Source organism: Vicugna pacos, chromosome 5 (genome assembly GCF_048564905.1).
Source record: "Vicugna pacos chromosome 5, VicPac4, whole genome shotgun sequence".
Taxonomy (NCBI): Eukaryota; Metazoa; Chordata; class Mammalia; order Artiodactyla; family Camelidae; genus Vicugna; species Vicugna pacos.
Window position 1 is genome coordinate 39,500,636 of NC_132991.1, and position 14,957 is coordinate 39,515,592.

Consider the following 14,957-nt stretch of genomic DNA (forward strand, 5'->3'; position numbering starts at 1 on the left):
TCAAAAGTGACAAAGTTTTGGTCTAAGTAATTGACAAGATGAAATTGCTATTAACTAGAGATGAAGCAGCTCATTTTAATAGGGTATGAAAATGTTGAATGGCATTTGAATATACTAAATCTGGAGTTCAGGAGAGAGGGCCAAGCTAGAACAACAGTTTGGGAGTTGTCAAAGATTGCTTTCTGGAGAATGTCAGTGTTCAAAGGTAGGAAAATGGAGGGGAAAACCAGCAAAGGACAATGAGAAGCAGCTGTGTACAGAAGAACTAGACTATAGGATGGTGCCAAGCAAAGGCAAGGGAAGAAAGTATCTCAAGAAGGAACAAAGAAGCAAATGTTCAAATGCCTTTTAACATTATGATTTAAAATGCACCATTTGACTGAACATGAAGAAATTGGATCGAATGCTAACAAACATTTAGTTAGTTCATGATTCTTTTGGTTTGGCTGATCCTGGCTAGACTCAGCTGGATCTTAGCAGGATTTACTCATTCACTCGCATTAGCTGCCAGGTCAGCTTGGGGCTACCTGTTCCTAGAAATTCACAACGGGGAAACCTGTCTGTGCTCCATGAGGTCTCATGTCCTCCACCAGGTAGGCTCAGACTTGTTCATATGGTGGACAGAGAGGGTTCCAAGAGAGGAAGAGAAGCATGGAAGAAATTTTGAGGACTAGACTGGAACAATATCACTTTCATTACATTTTATTGCCAAGTAACAAGGTCACCCAGATGAAAGATGGAAAAATAGTCTCCATCTCTTAATGGTAGTCACATTCAAAAGACATGAATATAAAGAGGAGAAAAGGATTGTGACAATATTTACAATTTATTACAATGACTTTTACAGAGCATGCTAAAAATGAAGAATACAAATACATTTTATAACTTTTTGAATGTATCACTCATTAATATTGAACTCCTAGTTTTGTGATTAGTCAAAACTAAAGTTATATGCTAGAGAGGAATACATGAAGAAAGTCTTAAGTAATTACCTATTTGCTGAGAGAAGACTATTTTATGTCATATAATCTCATAGTCCTCAAACTGAGATATTGTGTTCCCAGGAAATGTGGTGGCATGCCTGGAGGTATATAAAGTCCAGGATAAGTTAAACTCATCTTCTTAAAGGATAACATTTACACCCAAAATAATGGGAAATTAGTGTTTTAAGAAAAATATTTAAATTTTCTATAAATTATTATAAAGTTTCCTTAATTTTAAAGATAAGGCAAGGTTTCAATGATATTTTATGTTTGTGGCATCTCAGCTTCTAATCTTATGAGTTTACTCCTTTTGCCTATTAGGAGAGCTATGCTGAAAAATTTGAGAGAAATTATCATAATTTATGTGCCCTGAGAGTTTATAACTGTATCCTGTTTGTGCAGGAAATTTAGAAGATGAAATAGCTGAGTGTACATGTTCAAATAATTTGATCTGCCAAGTCACTTTAATTATTTATCTTTGCAATTAACATTGTATTTTTAAAATCATACAGATATATCCTAATGATATTGTAGAAATAGGAGTAAGGTAAAATTTAAAGATCCTGGTTTGTTCTTCTGATTTGCTTATTAACTCTGAACAAGTAACTGAAGAGTAGACTTAAGTATCCTCCTCTATTCAATGGGGGAACAATCTGCATAATATAACCTCATCAAGAATAAGTAAAATACTATATAAAACATACAAAGGAAGTGTGACTGATAGTCATAATTTTATTGACTAGATATCTGCATTATGGTGTCTGGTCAATATGTAATACTATATATTCTGTGGATAAAATGTTACTTAGATATATGTATCTTAGATACTGTCACTTATCCTGGATTATGTAGGACTTTTGAAAATAAAATTTATATTAAATATTGCAAAGACAACATTTCAGACCAGTTTAAGATCTAGAACCTTTGAATTCTGAAATTGGTTTTCAGCACCGCGGACAGCGCCACAGTGTTTCTGTGGTAGCAGAGAATGACTTTGGAATATCAAAAGACTTTGGTAGGGACAACTTTAGTTCATATACCTGTCCTCAAATTTAAATGGTATTGTGAAAAAGAGGAAGGAAGACCATCTATATTTTTATTTCAAAATTTAAAAATTAACCAGGGCATCACAACCATGGAAAAAATTAATAAATACATATTGATCAAATAATATGCTCATATAACTGATGTAACTGACTAAATGCATTCTCATAATAATTTAACTTTTCTCTTATCCTTCTAATAAGATAAAACTACACACTGTAGTATACTATAATTATCAAATCTCATATAGCATGTAATTTAATATTTGTATATTTTGAAATATCTTTAAAAGCTTGAGTTGATTAAAGATTTTCCAGTTTGTCTTTTATTAATTTTATTGTCCTGCATTAACTTTACTCCTCCAACACCCCTCCAAATAACATTAATAACAATAACATAGTGCAGAATTTCTCTAGTAACAAAAAACGTATCCATTTCCACAAAGAGATGTTCAATAAAGATAAATTTGACAACTAAAATTACTTTGTAGGTGATGCATATTGTTTTCACAGGTGGTAAATAAAGTTAAGCAGTAAGTTTTTAATAATGCTATGACAAGCTTCCATTTAGTTTAAAAATCATGTAAGTAAATTTAACTAAATCCCAAAATTAGGATTTCAAACTTTAAAAATTCATACTCTAGTGATTCTTAAATGTTTAATTTACAATCAATTAAGGCAGTTGATTTCAAATACAGTGGAATTATGAGCTATAGACCACATCAAACTTGCTAGATGCAGCATTGCCAAAGGATCTTTAATAAAAATGATTCCACTTTTGGCCAGGAGATGGAGCTGTCATGTAAGATGCTGCCTTACAGTTATTTATTTATTTTTCAATTTAGCATGCTGCTTTCTAACAGACAGTGGATACCATCGAGTGAATGTCAGAACAGAAAGCCAAGGCAGAAGCAGAGAGGATGCTGCAGTCGTCCTTCCTTGTTTTTTCTTTTTCAGTGAGGATAGAACACATATGAGATTTTACTTTCTGCTCCAGTCAAAATTCTGAAGAACTGCATTGGAGAATATTATATTTAACCCATATATGGATTCTGAGCAATGATTTACAATTCTCTTTATTTCTGGTAAGTGAACATGATTCTGTTCCTATCAATGACTTATTATTTGTGTTAAGGATAACATTGGAAGTGTGTGCTTTGTGAGCTCAGAATCAGATCTAAAAGAATCAGAAGCTCTAATTCTAGCTGTTCTGCATCCTTAAATGTTCCTAGACTGAAATGGGCTCTGACTCTGACATGCTGCATTTTAATATTTCTTTGGCTTTCTGGCCTTTAGTGTCCATCTGTGGCTATGTTTATGTACCTTTTGAAAGCGAAGCTTTCAAAGTGAAGGATGGGTATTCCTTTCAAAAGGGAAATATTGCTTCTTAATGCGGTGAACAAATTGTGGAAATGTAATGAAGCAGATTAACATGGCAGTGGCTTTGCCAAAGCCCAGGGCTGAGCCTTCTGATAGCAGCCTCTGGGGCACGCCAGCATCCTGAACCTGAAGGCCTTCTGAACAATTCCTGACAGTATTGATCATATGGATTATTTATGCTTTTTTCCCCTTTTAGGAAAAATATGTAAGTCATTTTTCCCATCTGAATGCAAGATTTATGTAATGTATTTAATAGACTTGGAATGATGGTATAGACCCTGCCTCCTCCTCCAGTATGGATGTGAGGAATAAACTGAAAACAAATTAGTTGCTGAGAAAATGGATTTTTCTTTTATTTTGGTGGATTAGTGATGATAGGATGTGGCCATTTAAAATAGTTGATATTGTATAAGATGTTCATATTTAAAATTATTTTTGGTCATGTGACATTAGCTATGCTAAAGAGTGGAATGACTCAGGAGCTGGGAGTTGAATGCAACAGCTTTGCTATTCTGCTGCTTCTCATGCTTTTCCCTAAATTCTATTTTTATTATTATCAAATTAATAGGAAGAAAGCAATGTAGAAGTCTTTCATTTAAAAGTATAATTTAGATGAATTTATAATGAAATTTTGAAATATTTTAAAATTATTTTTGGAAGATTTTATTTTGAAATGTCTCATTCCCCCTCTTTCGAAAGAGCAGTGTGAGAGTGTGTGTGTGTGTGTGTGTGTGAGAGAGAGAGAGAGAGATGCTGGTGGTGGAGGTGGCAGGTGGTGGGGGTGCATCAGGATGTTTCTGTCTTACTCATCATTTTCCTGTAAAGAGGTAGTTGTGCTATGTCAGAGGTTGTGAAGGCAATGGAGAATGATTTTACAAAATGGTTCAAACCATGGAGGAAAAAATATCATTCTTTTGACATATGGGATCTATAAAGAGATTTAAGTTCCACTTGATTCTATATACATGAAATTTTTTTAGGGAGACAGATTTTTAGCATTTATCTATCTCATTATTTAAAGAAAAACAATTGTGGCTGAGAGAGTAAGTGAAATTCCCAGAGCCACATAATTAGAATCAGAGGCAAGACTAGAACACTGATTGACAGTTTTCAATCTTTCATAGTGGTAACACAGTTTACTTGTAGTGTGAACATATCCAAATGGCATATACCAGGTGTGCTGCTATTGACTCTGTGTATGTGTGTATATGTGTGCTTGTGTGTGTGTCTGGGTAAATTTTATGAAATAGTTTCTTTCAGTGTACATGCTACTCAATAACATATTATATACAGGGTTCAGTTTTCTGAGGCTCTTAACAAGACATCTAAGAAAACTGAAACAACTATGGAGATTCCCTGTTTCTTAGTATACTCCTTTCCCCATTTGATGATGTTATTCTACTCTATGCCTGTGAATGATATGGATGGTCACATACTAGCTCACAACTCTATTCCTCCTACTTGATAGAACAGACTATACATATAGTCTATTGTTCCCTACAAGAGCATCCTCTCATGTCCTGGCCTTCCCTTTTTTTCACTTACTGAGCACAGGCCACACCCTACATCTTCAATATCTCAAGGGGAATAAAGAGATTAAAATGTGTCACTTCTACGTATAATATTTTATGGAGAAACTACGCATCTACCAAGGACCGTCCATGGTAGGGATTGAGATGTAAACAAAGACACATAGTTTGCCTCATGGAGTTTGACAGAGAAATGTGCATGTACAGATAGTACTATAGCTCAAAATAATATAAACATCAAAATGAAGAATGAAGAAAGGTGAGAAAGTGAATGGGACAGGTATATGATCACCTACCTAGTGCCAGGCACTGTGTTACATCCTGAGATTCAGAATAAGCCAACAGTCACAATTTCTGTCCATGAGGAACTCAGAGCCTAGAGAAAATGATTTTAAGGGGATATGATAGTTAAGGAGATAAATTAGACCTTTAAGAGTGAATTGGGTATGAATAAATAAAAATGTAAAGTTGCTCATTCCAGGCACAAAGGTGAGGCACCTGAATACAAAAAAATAGTGAACTCTTGGACATTGTATAGGGAAATTATAAAGTATGGTAATTAATCCAATCTGTTTGAAGCCTACTGGTGTTGTATTCTTTTCCCCTGGGGCAGCAAAAATAAGGGTAATGAATTTGGCTTTTGATGTTGTGCATTTGACATACTAACACACACTCTCACATACAGATTCTCTGTAAGGAGGTGAAAATTTTATATCCAAATATCAGATTAGAAGGTAAAGCTAAATACATGAATGTGTACGAAGCTGTGGCAAGAAATAGGTCACACATAAATGAACATCCATTGGGAATAAAAGTGATTGAAGATGATTGGGATATAACTTTAATATTAGGTGGAGTAAGACAAGTTTAAAAAGGAAATTAATTGATTGTGGAAAAGTAATGGGAAAAATTAGAGTAATAACTGTCAAAGGAGACAAAGCAGGTAAATTGACTATCAATAGCAAACCTATAAAGTGCTTAATAAGAGAATAGGGTAGGAGGTGATGGATTTTATTATTATTAGGTCATGGATAGAGTTTAAGAGAAAAGGTTTAGTAGATTCTCAGATATCGGGGCTTGAACTGAGGACTAAATGGGAAATGAGAAAACTGAAAAGTAATTTTAGATTTTAAGATATTCACTTGTGAAAAGACAGAGAGAACTTTTTTTTTTTTTGTCTTCAGGGGTAAGGTACTGTTGAGGGAAATTCGATTTTAATTAGAATTGGTGAAACCTCAGCCCCTTCATAAAGTAAGGATATAAAGTCAATAGAGAGAAAGTGAGGAAAGAAGAAACAAAATAAATTAAAATCCTGCAGGAGATGAGAGAGGGAAGGTTCAAGAATATTTTTTCTTTGAGATTGGAAGAAAGAGTAGGAGATGATATGAAGGAAAGCTAATATAACTCATTATAGGTGCCCCATTCTTGGGGATTAACAAGTTAATTTCAAATGCATACAAAAACTACCCTTTTACTCCGCCTTCATGTTTTTAGTATCACAATATACCTCTTTTCATATTGTATATTCATTAACAAATTACAGTAGCTATAATTATTTTTAAAATATCCTTGTCCTTTGACCTTTTTATCATAGTTAAATGGTTAACACAACATTATATTACAGTATTAGACTATTCTGAATTTGATTATACGTTTACATTTACTAGTGTGTTGTACATTTTCATGTTACTAATTTGTGAGCTTTCATTTCAGATTAAAGAACTTCTTTTAGTATTTCTTATAAGGCAGGTCTAGTGGTAATGATCTATCTCAGCTTTTCTTTTTCTGGGAAAGTTTTTATTTCTCCTTAATTTCTGAAGGATAATTTTGCTGAATAGAGTATTATTTGTTGCCATGTTTATTTCAGCACTTTGAATATGTCATTCCATCCTTTCCTGGACTGTATGATTTCTGCTGAGAAATCCACTGATTGCCTAATGGGGGTGCCTTTGTAGGTTACAATCTTCTTTTCTCTAACTGTTTTTAGTAATCTGTCCTTGTCTTTAATTTTTGACAGTTTTATTTTAATGTGTCTTAAGGAAGGTTATTTGGGATTGAAATTACGGGATGATCTGTTAGCTTCCTGAAATTGAATGTCCAGATCTCTCCCCTGGTTTGGGAAGTTCTCAGCCATTATTTCTTTAAATAAGTTTTCTCCCCCCTTCTCCCTCTCTTTTTCTTCTGGAACTCCAATAATTCATATGTTGTTTCTTTTTATAGTACCCCACAGATCACATAAACTCTCTTCACACTTTCATTCTCTTTTCTTTATTCTCCTCTAACTCGAAATTTCAAGGTTCCTATCTTCTAACTCACAGATTCTTTCTTCTCTTTGGTCTGTTCTAATGTTGATACTCTCTATTGTGTTTTTTATTTCATTTCATTGAAATCTTCAGTTCTAGAATTTCTGTTTGATTCTTTTGCGTGTACTCTCTAACCGTCTGCAAAAGCTCCCTCATGCTACTGCCTTCAGAAGCCTGCACAAGGAGCCGATTGCAGAGTAGGAACAGCGTATGAGTGAGGAACTCAGGCAAATTGCAGGAATTCACGGATGATGCTTTCCCAGCAGCTCACAGGTGAATTTCTTGATAGAGTCCACAATGTAATCATCAGGGACCATGTGGATGACTGCCCAAGTCACTGTTCTTTACGTGCTCATAGACTGTGGCTGAGAGGGGCTGGAACTAGTTCATAGGCTTCTATAGGGACCACAGCTAGTACCAAGGTGTGTTTGCCTATTACCTGATGCACAGGTGCATGAGACAACTCCTGAATCCCTTAGCATGTGGTGCTGGATCCATGATTCCCACAGAGTTACTTTTGTTTGTAGAAAGATGCCACATTTTTGTTGTTGTGGGAGAACACAAGAAACATTTATGGTGATGAGATGCTGATGTCATTTCATTAAATCACTAGGATTTCATTAAAATTACCCAGTTTAGCTCTCCTAAAGAGTCTTCATGCATGTCTTCTTCTAAATCTCAGTTTAGATATTTTTCTTTGCTAAATGCTTAATGCATATCTTTATTACTTTATTTATAGAAAGTCCTGTCTAACATAAGTGCACCAACTTGCTATTAGAAAATGTATCACTTTTCAATTGATCATATACTCAAAAGAATTTCCATTAAATATACTTGTCTTCAATAGATCCCACGATTCCAGTGAAAAAAATTTTATAATAGTCCATGCTTCAGAAGATATATGTGAACTTTTGTCCTAGTTATATCTAACTCAAATGTCACGTCCTTCATAATGTTCTCTCTGATGTTTTCATATGCAATGTCACATATTTTCTGTACTTCCATTGCATCCTGCAGCTATGTACACTTGTCATAATGTGGACTAGCCAGATATATGTGCACCTGGGTCATCTCTCATGTAAAATTGTGTATTACATAAGGACAGACGTGTCTATCGATCTACCAAGCTATCCAGTACCTACATATGCATAGGAAGTCTTCCATAGGAAGTGAGCCATCTGCTGAGCTCTAGTCATTTAAAACTTCAGTCAAGATACTATTTGAAATTTCTTACTTTCACAACATAACTATGTCCTACTTCAAATGACTTGTTAAAATAGCTCTTAATAGTCTGCTATAATATAATGAGCTTAAATAGCTTTAAGATTTTGTGTTTTAGTAGTACTACCTGGTGATTTATAAAAGGACATGGATGCAGTATATACAAAATTTTCAAAGAAAACTTAAATAGTAAATATAATTGTAGGGAGATCTCCCCCTCCCCACACACAGACACACACTCTCGCACATGTCATCTCTATTTCTGAATATCATTCATAAGGAATTCTCTTACTCCATGAGTAAATAAGGTTTATAATCAATAACAGAATTAATCAACAGTAGTCACAGAAACGCATGTGCCTACACAGACACACACACAGACAAAACCCACACAGTCTTTTCCCTCTAGTCATTATTATCTATCTTTAAAAATGCAATCTAAAAAGTAAAATGACCAAGCTTCTAGAGGAAGTAGTGAAATGTAGCTTGCAGTCCTCTTCTGAAATATCATAATAGTGATGAACATTTATTTTATAGGATGTATCAAATCTTTAATTATAGAATTGTTTGAGACAATACTTTACTCAGCCAGTAAATTTAATCTCTGGTTCTATGTGGTTAATCATTTTTCCCTCAGCTTCTGGTTTCTCAGATTCCTGACACTGGAAAAATTTTGCTCATTATTAAAGACCAGAAAGGGTTATAAATATAATAAAATATGATTTAGTAAATCAGTATAATGCATTTTACAACTCAAAACATTCTAAGAAGATATGAGTTTATTTTAGCTATATTTAAGTATATAATATCTTAGTTTTTGTAAGCGAATCAAGTATTCTTTACAAGTAACAGAAAAAGACTAACAAAATTGTCAGCAAGGGAAAAAAATGGAATGTGTTGGTAGGGTATAGGGTAGCTCAAGACATAGCATAAGAAGCGACACATACTGGGATGTTCCAATATATAGGTAGTAAGAACCAGTGGAACATTAATGATTCTGAAAGTGGGCAACAGAAAACAAAACAAAAAACTATAACAATAATAATAAGAAAAGAAAAAAGTCATTGGGATATATTTTTTACATTTAGTCTTTCAGAGAAAGCATGACAATGCTTTATATCAGGAATTTTATGCGAAGTGCTGCATGTGTTGAAATGTTTGGTGTCTTTCGCCCCACTGATTCTCTTTCCTTGCATAGCATAAATTTCTTCATGCCCTCATAGCTTAGCAGTGAGAATTGATCTGAGAAGCCTTAATTTTCCTTTAGACTAGCCACTGGTAACTCTGTCAAATTGAATAGAGAGATTAACTTCTCTACTGCATTTCTTTTGAGTTATAGTATAAATTAATGTGTTAGTTTTATACTTAGTGGTTCCTGGAAGGAAGGGGACAGATTAAAAGGAGAGAGTGACAGGCAACTTCAAAAGTACATGGATTATAGTATGTAATTTTCAGTTTGTAAGCTAAGAACTTTCATGGCCTTTGATGGTAGGCTAAATAATGGCTCCAAAGATATCCATGCCCTAATTTCTGGATTCTGTAAATGTTACCTTTTATGGCAAAAGAGACTGCAAATGTGATTAAGTTAAGAATTTTGAGATGGGAAGATTCTCCTGAATTTTCTGGATAGGCCCCAAGTATAATCACAAGAGTTCTTATAAGACAGAGCACCTTATAAGACAGAGCGTCTTATTAAGATTTGTGTGCAAAAGAAGTAGATGTGATGACAGAAGCCAAGAGGTTGGAATAATGCAAGGTAGAGTTCACAGAACCAGGAATGTAAGCAGCCTCTAAGAACTACAAGAGCCTCTGGAGAAAGTATGGCCCTCCTAATACCTGGATGTCAGCCAAGTAAAACTCATCTAACTTCTGACCTGTAGAACTGTAAAGGAATAAATTTATGTTGTTTCAAGCACCAAGTTTGTAGTAATTTGCTATAGCAGCCATAGAAAACTAATACACTTTGTTATTAAGTATGAAATGACTAGGGCATTCAGTAAATTAAAATCCTTAATGTCAATAACCTGTATTTTTTTCTATGTGAGCCAATTTTTGGTGATTTAAAGGAAGAGAATACATTAAATATTACCAGTAAGCATCTGCTATTTATTCTTTGGGGGCTAACTTGAGAAGCATGCTGTCTACTTTATAGTCAAAAGAAGACTAATTTTCAACATTATCAGTGGCTATTAGGTGAACTTAAGGCATAGTTAGGTTATTCATATTCAACTCATATTTATTATCATTGTCAAATAAATTGTCATTTGTGGTTTGGAGTGGCAAACAGACATGGCAATGAAAGGCCATAGTCACACTTCTGAACAAAATAGATGGCTTGCAAAATGACGATGGAATACTAGCTGTGCTGGATACACATCATTTGTTCCTCTGCTCTTCTACACCATGCTCTGAGACCTGGGAGGTTCTTTGTTGGCACTGTATCAAGAGGCACCCTTGGCCTGTGGCTTCTGGCTGAGATGGCCAAAGGAAGGTGCTAGCAGGGATTGGAGAGTTGAAAGACAATGAAGTTAGGGTATTTATTTCTCACAGCCCTCCCAGCCAGATTGCTGTAGCCAAGAAGCCCCTACTTCCTCTTGATTGCAGGAATTACTTCCTTCTCTTGCTTCCTACTGCCACTAGCCCTGGCATAGTGTACCATTGCTTTGTTGGTTTTCCTTAACCTTAACTTGCCTTTGTGAAGTCAGTTTTTGTTTTTATCTCTTTAATTAAATTCTCTTGTATCATCTATTTTTTTTTTGCCAAGAACACGAGCAGACTTCGGAGGTGTTGTGGGTTTGGTTCCACACCACCACAATAAAGTGAACAAGCAATAAGCAAGTCATACGAATTTTTTGGTTTCCCAGTGCACTTAAAAGTTATGTTTACACTACATTGCAGTCTACTAAGAATACAATAGCACTAAGTCTTAAAATTTACATAATTTAATTAAAAGATATTTCATTGCTAAAAAATGCTAATCATGATCTGATTAATTCAATAAGTCATAACCTTTTTGCTGGTGGAGGGTCTTACTTTGATGTTGATGACTGCTGACTGATAAAATAGTGTTTGCTGAAGGATGGGGTGGCTGTGGCAATTTTGAAAAATAAGACGACAGTGAAGTTTACCACATTGATTGACCCTTCCTTTCACAAGTAATTTCTCTGTAGCATGCAATGCTGTTTGATAGGTTTTTACTCAACTTCTTTCAAAATTGGGGTCAGTCTTTCAAACTTTGTTGCTGCTTTATCAATTAAATTTATGCAATATTCTAAATCTTTTTTTGTCATTTCAATAATTTTCACAACATCTTTACCAGGAATATCTTCCATCTCAATAACCACTTTCTTTGCTCATCCGTAAGAAACAACTCCTCATCCATGAAAGTTTTACCATGAGATTGCAGCAATTCAGTCACATCTTCAGACTCTACTTCTAATTCTAGGCCTCTTCCTATTTCCACCACATCTGCAGTAGTTTCCTCTGCTGAAGTTTTGAACCTCTCAAAGTTATCCGTGAAGAGTGGAATTAACTTCTTCCAAACTGTAATGCTGATATTTTGACCTCTTTCTAAGATTCAGGAATGTTCTTAATGGCAGCTAGAATGGTGAATCCTTTCCAAGTTTTTAGTTTACTTTGCCCAGATTCATCAGTGGAATCACTATTTATGGCAGCTAAAGCCTTACAAAGTGTATTTCTTAAATAATAAGACTTGCAAGTCTGTATTACTCCATGACCCATGGGCGGCAGAATGGATTTGGTGTTAGTAGATGTGAAAACAACATGAATCTCATTGTCCGTCTTCATCGGAGCTCCTGGGTGACCAGGTGCATTGTCAAAGAGCAGTAATATTTTGAAAGGAATCTTTTTTTCTGAGCAGTAGCTCTCAAAAGTGGATTTAAAATATTCAATAAACCATGTTGTAATCAGATGTGCTGTCATCCAGGCTTTGTTGTTCCATTTCTAGAGCACAGAGTAAATTTAGCATAATTCTTAAGGACCCTTGAATTTTTCAATATGATGAATGAGCATTGGCTTCAACTTAAAGTCACCAGCTGCATTAGTCCCAAAGAAATTCAGCCTGTCCTTTGAAGCTTTGAAGCCAGACATTGACTTCTCTTCTCTAGCTATGAAAGTCCTAGATGGCACCTTTTTCTTCAATAGAAGTCTATTTCAATCTATACTGAAAATCTGTTGATTATTATAGCTATTTTCATTAATATGTAATTTTTAATGTAATATTTTATGCTTATACAATATTCACTAGTGCCTATATTAAAATTCACAAAAATCAGATTATTTGATCCTCAAAATGACCCTGAGTTAAATACTCTTATGATGACATTGAAAATATGAGGATTCTGAAAAACATAAAGTTTAAATAACTTTATGGTCACATAGCTAGGAAATGTCTAAGCCAAAATTGAATCTAGGGAGTTTGACTACAGAACTGAACTTAGAAGTGGTAATAAATTAATTAATGTGCTTTTAAAGATAATCTTGTATTTTTGGTGTCTATATAAGTCCCATAAACAAGACTACATATAGACAAAAATAGAATAAGTGGAAACAAGACAGGAAAATATAGTTCATAGGTAATAAAACTAAATACATAGGACACAGAGATCTGGATTTGGAAATAGTCTGTACATGCATTATGCATACCTAAATGCTTCAGGGTGTCATTCAGTATCTTAATTCTTATGAAAAATTGAACTGAGAAGGACAGCCTTTTTTTCAATACACAAAGAAAACCTTTTATTAATATAAATATATCATATAAATTAATTGAAATAATGTATTTGCTGTCTGATTATTTTTTCAGTGATCAAAAATGGATGAATTAAAGATGAAAAAACTACTTAAATTTCTAAATATCTGTAAATGTAATATCAATAAATGCATTTAACTTATTAATTATCTCCCTGAAAGTACACAATCTTTTTAATTGACTTTTTTAATTTAAAAAAGCATCATGCTTTTAAAACAAAAAGATAAAAATTTTATCTGGGAAATTCTTGATGATCTTCATGTAGGGGTGTGTGAGAATTTATTGTTATTCTATCTATACAAATTGGAGAAGAAGATTACAGCCATTTTTAAATAACCCCTTAGTGTCTCCCATCTGCCCTTCCTAACCTTCATACTCAAAATTCTCTTCCCACTTATATCTGGTAATAAAAAGTCTTTCTTCCATGAAATTTATGAAATTCTTTATGACATGACATAGACTCTGACAATGCTGTCTGATCTGCATAATACTTACTGGACTGATGTGTGATAACATCACTAAGTACTCTGTATCAAGGGTCAGCAAACTATGGTCTTTCATAGCCTCTTTTATTTAAAATAATTGGGAAATAAAGAAAAATATTTTGTGATATGCAAAAATGACATGAAATTTGGTTTAGTGTCCATAAATAAAATTTTATTGGAGTGTCTATGTTTATTTCTTTATATATTGTCCATGCTACAGAGACAGAGTTGCATAGTTGGAACAGAGACCACACACCCCACGAAGCCTGAAGCATTTACTAAATGGCCCTTTTACGATCTGAGTTGCAGACCTCTTGGCCTATATACTCATGGTGCACTATAATTGCAAAGTACAAATGTTTGACAGTATTTAAACTTCTTGATGAATGATCTTATACAGTGAAATGTGCTGGTATATGTACCTTATAGATATAATCTACTAATTTTACCATTTTTAGTTGATTCTTTTGGCTTTTCTAGGTGTATAATTTTGTCTGCAAATAATTATGGTAATTATATCTACTCTTTTCCAATACTTCTAACCAGTGCTTCCTCTGTTTACTTCTAACTGTTGTTTTCTTGTAATTTCTATTAGCAGATTATCCTGGAAAAAATTAATAGTGAAACTTTCTGGCTTTTTCCTTACCTTGATAAAAATATTTTAATATTTCATCACTAAAATAGATTTATATTGGTATCCGTAGTGATATAATTGTCTTGATGTAATTTTGATTCGAGACAGACGTTATCATGTAAGGAGGCTTCTTTTATTTCTCTGACAAAAAGCATTTATAATAATTTATGAGTAAATGTGAGATTTATTAAATGCCTTTTTAACATCTGGGTATAGTTCATATTCTTTGTTGATCTGTTGATATAATGTATGTCATGAATATACTTTCTAATATTATACCATTTTTGCATTGCTATTTTGGATGTTGTTTGGTGTGTTATTAAGTAGCTAATGAATTTTATTTAAGATTTTTATATCTGTATTCATTGGTGGCATTGGTTGTTGATTCCATTTTTTTTAAATTAAAGTATAGTCAGTTTACCATGTGTCAATTTCTGGTGTACAGCATAATATATACATATACATACATATATTCATTTTCATATTCCTTTGTCATTATAGGTAACTACAAGATGTTGAGTAGAGCTCTCAGTGCTATACAGAAGAAACTTGTTTATCTATTCAATTCCATTTTTGATAGTTTTACTATCAAGTTTATACTTGTTATT

At 33.8% G+C, this 14,957-nt stretch overlaps 1 protein-coding gene across 1 annotated transcript in view; it reads left to right on the forward strand.

Annotated features, from left to right (window-relative positions):
- Positions 1-14,957, forward strand: part of LOC102528082 (sodium channel protein type 2 subunit alpha) — a 272,534-nt gene that overhangs the window by 148,850 nt on the left and 108,727 nt on the right. Inside the window, exon 7 of the mRNA XM_072961091.1 lies at positions 2,984-3,111. The gene's annotated coding sequence lies outside the window, so the exon portion shown is untranslated. The remainder of the gene's footprint in view (positions 1-2,983; positions 3,112-14,957) is intronic.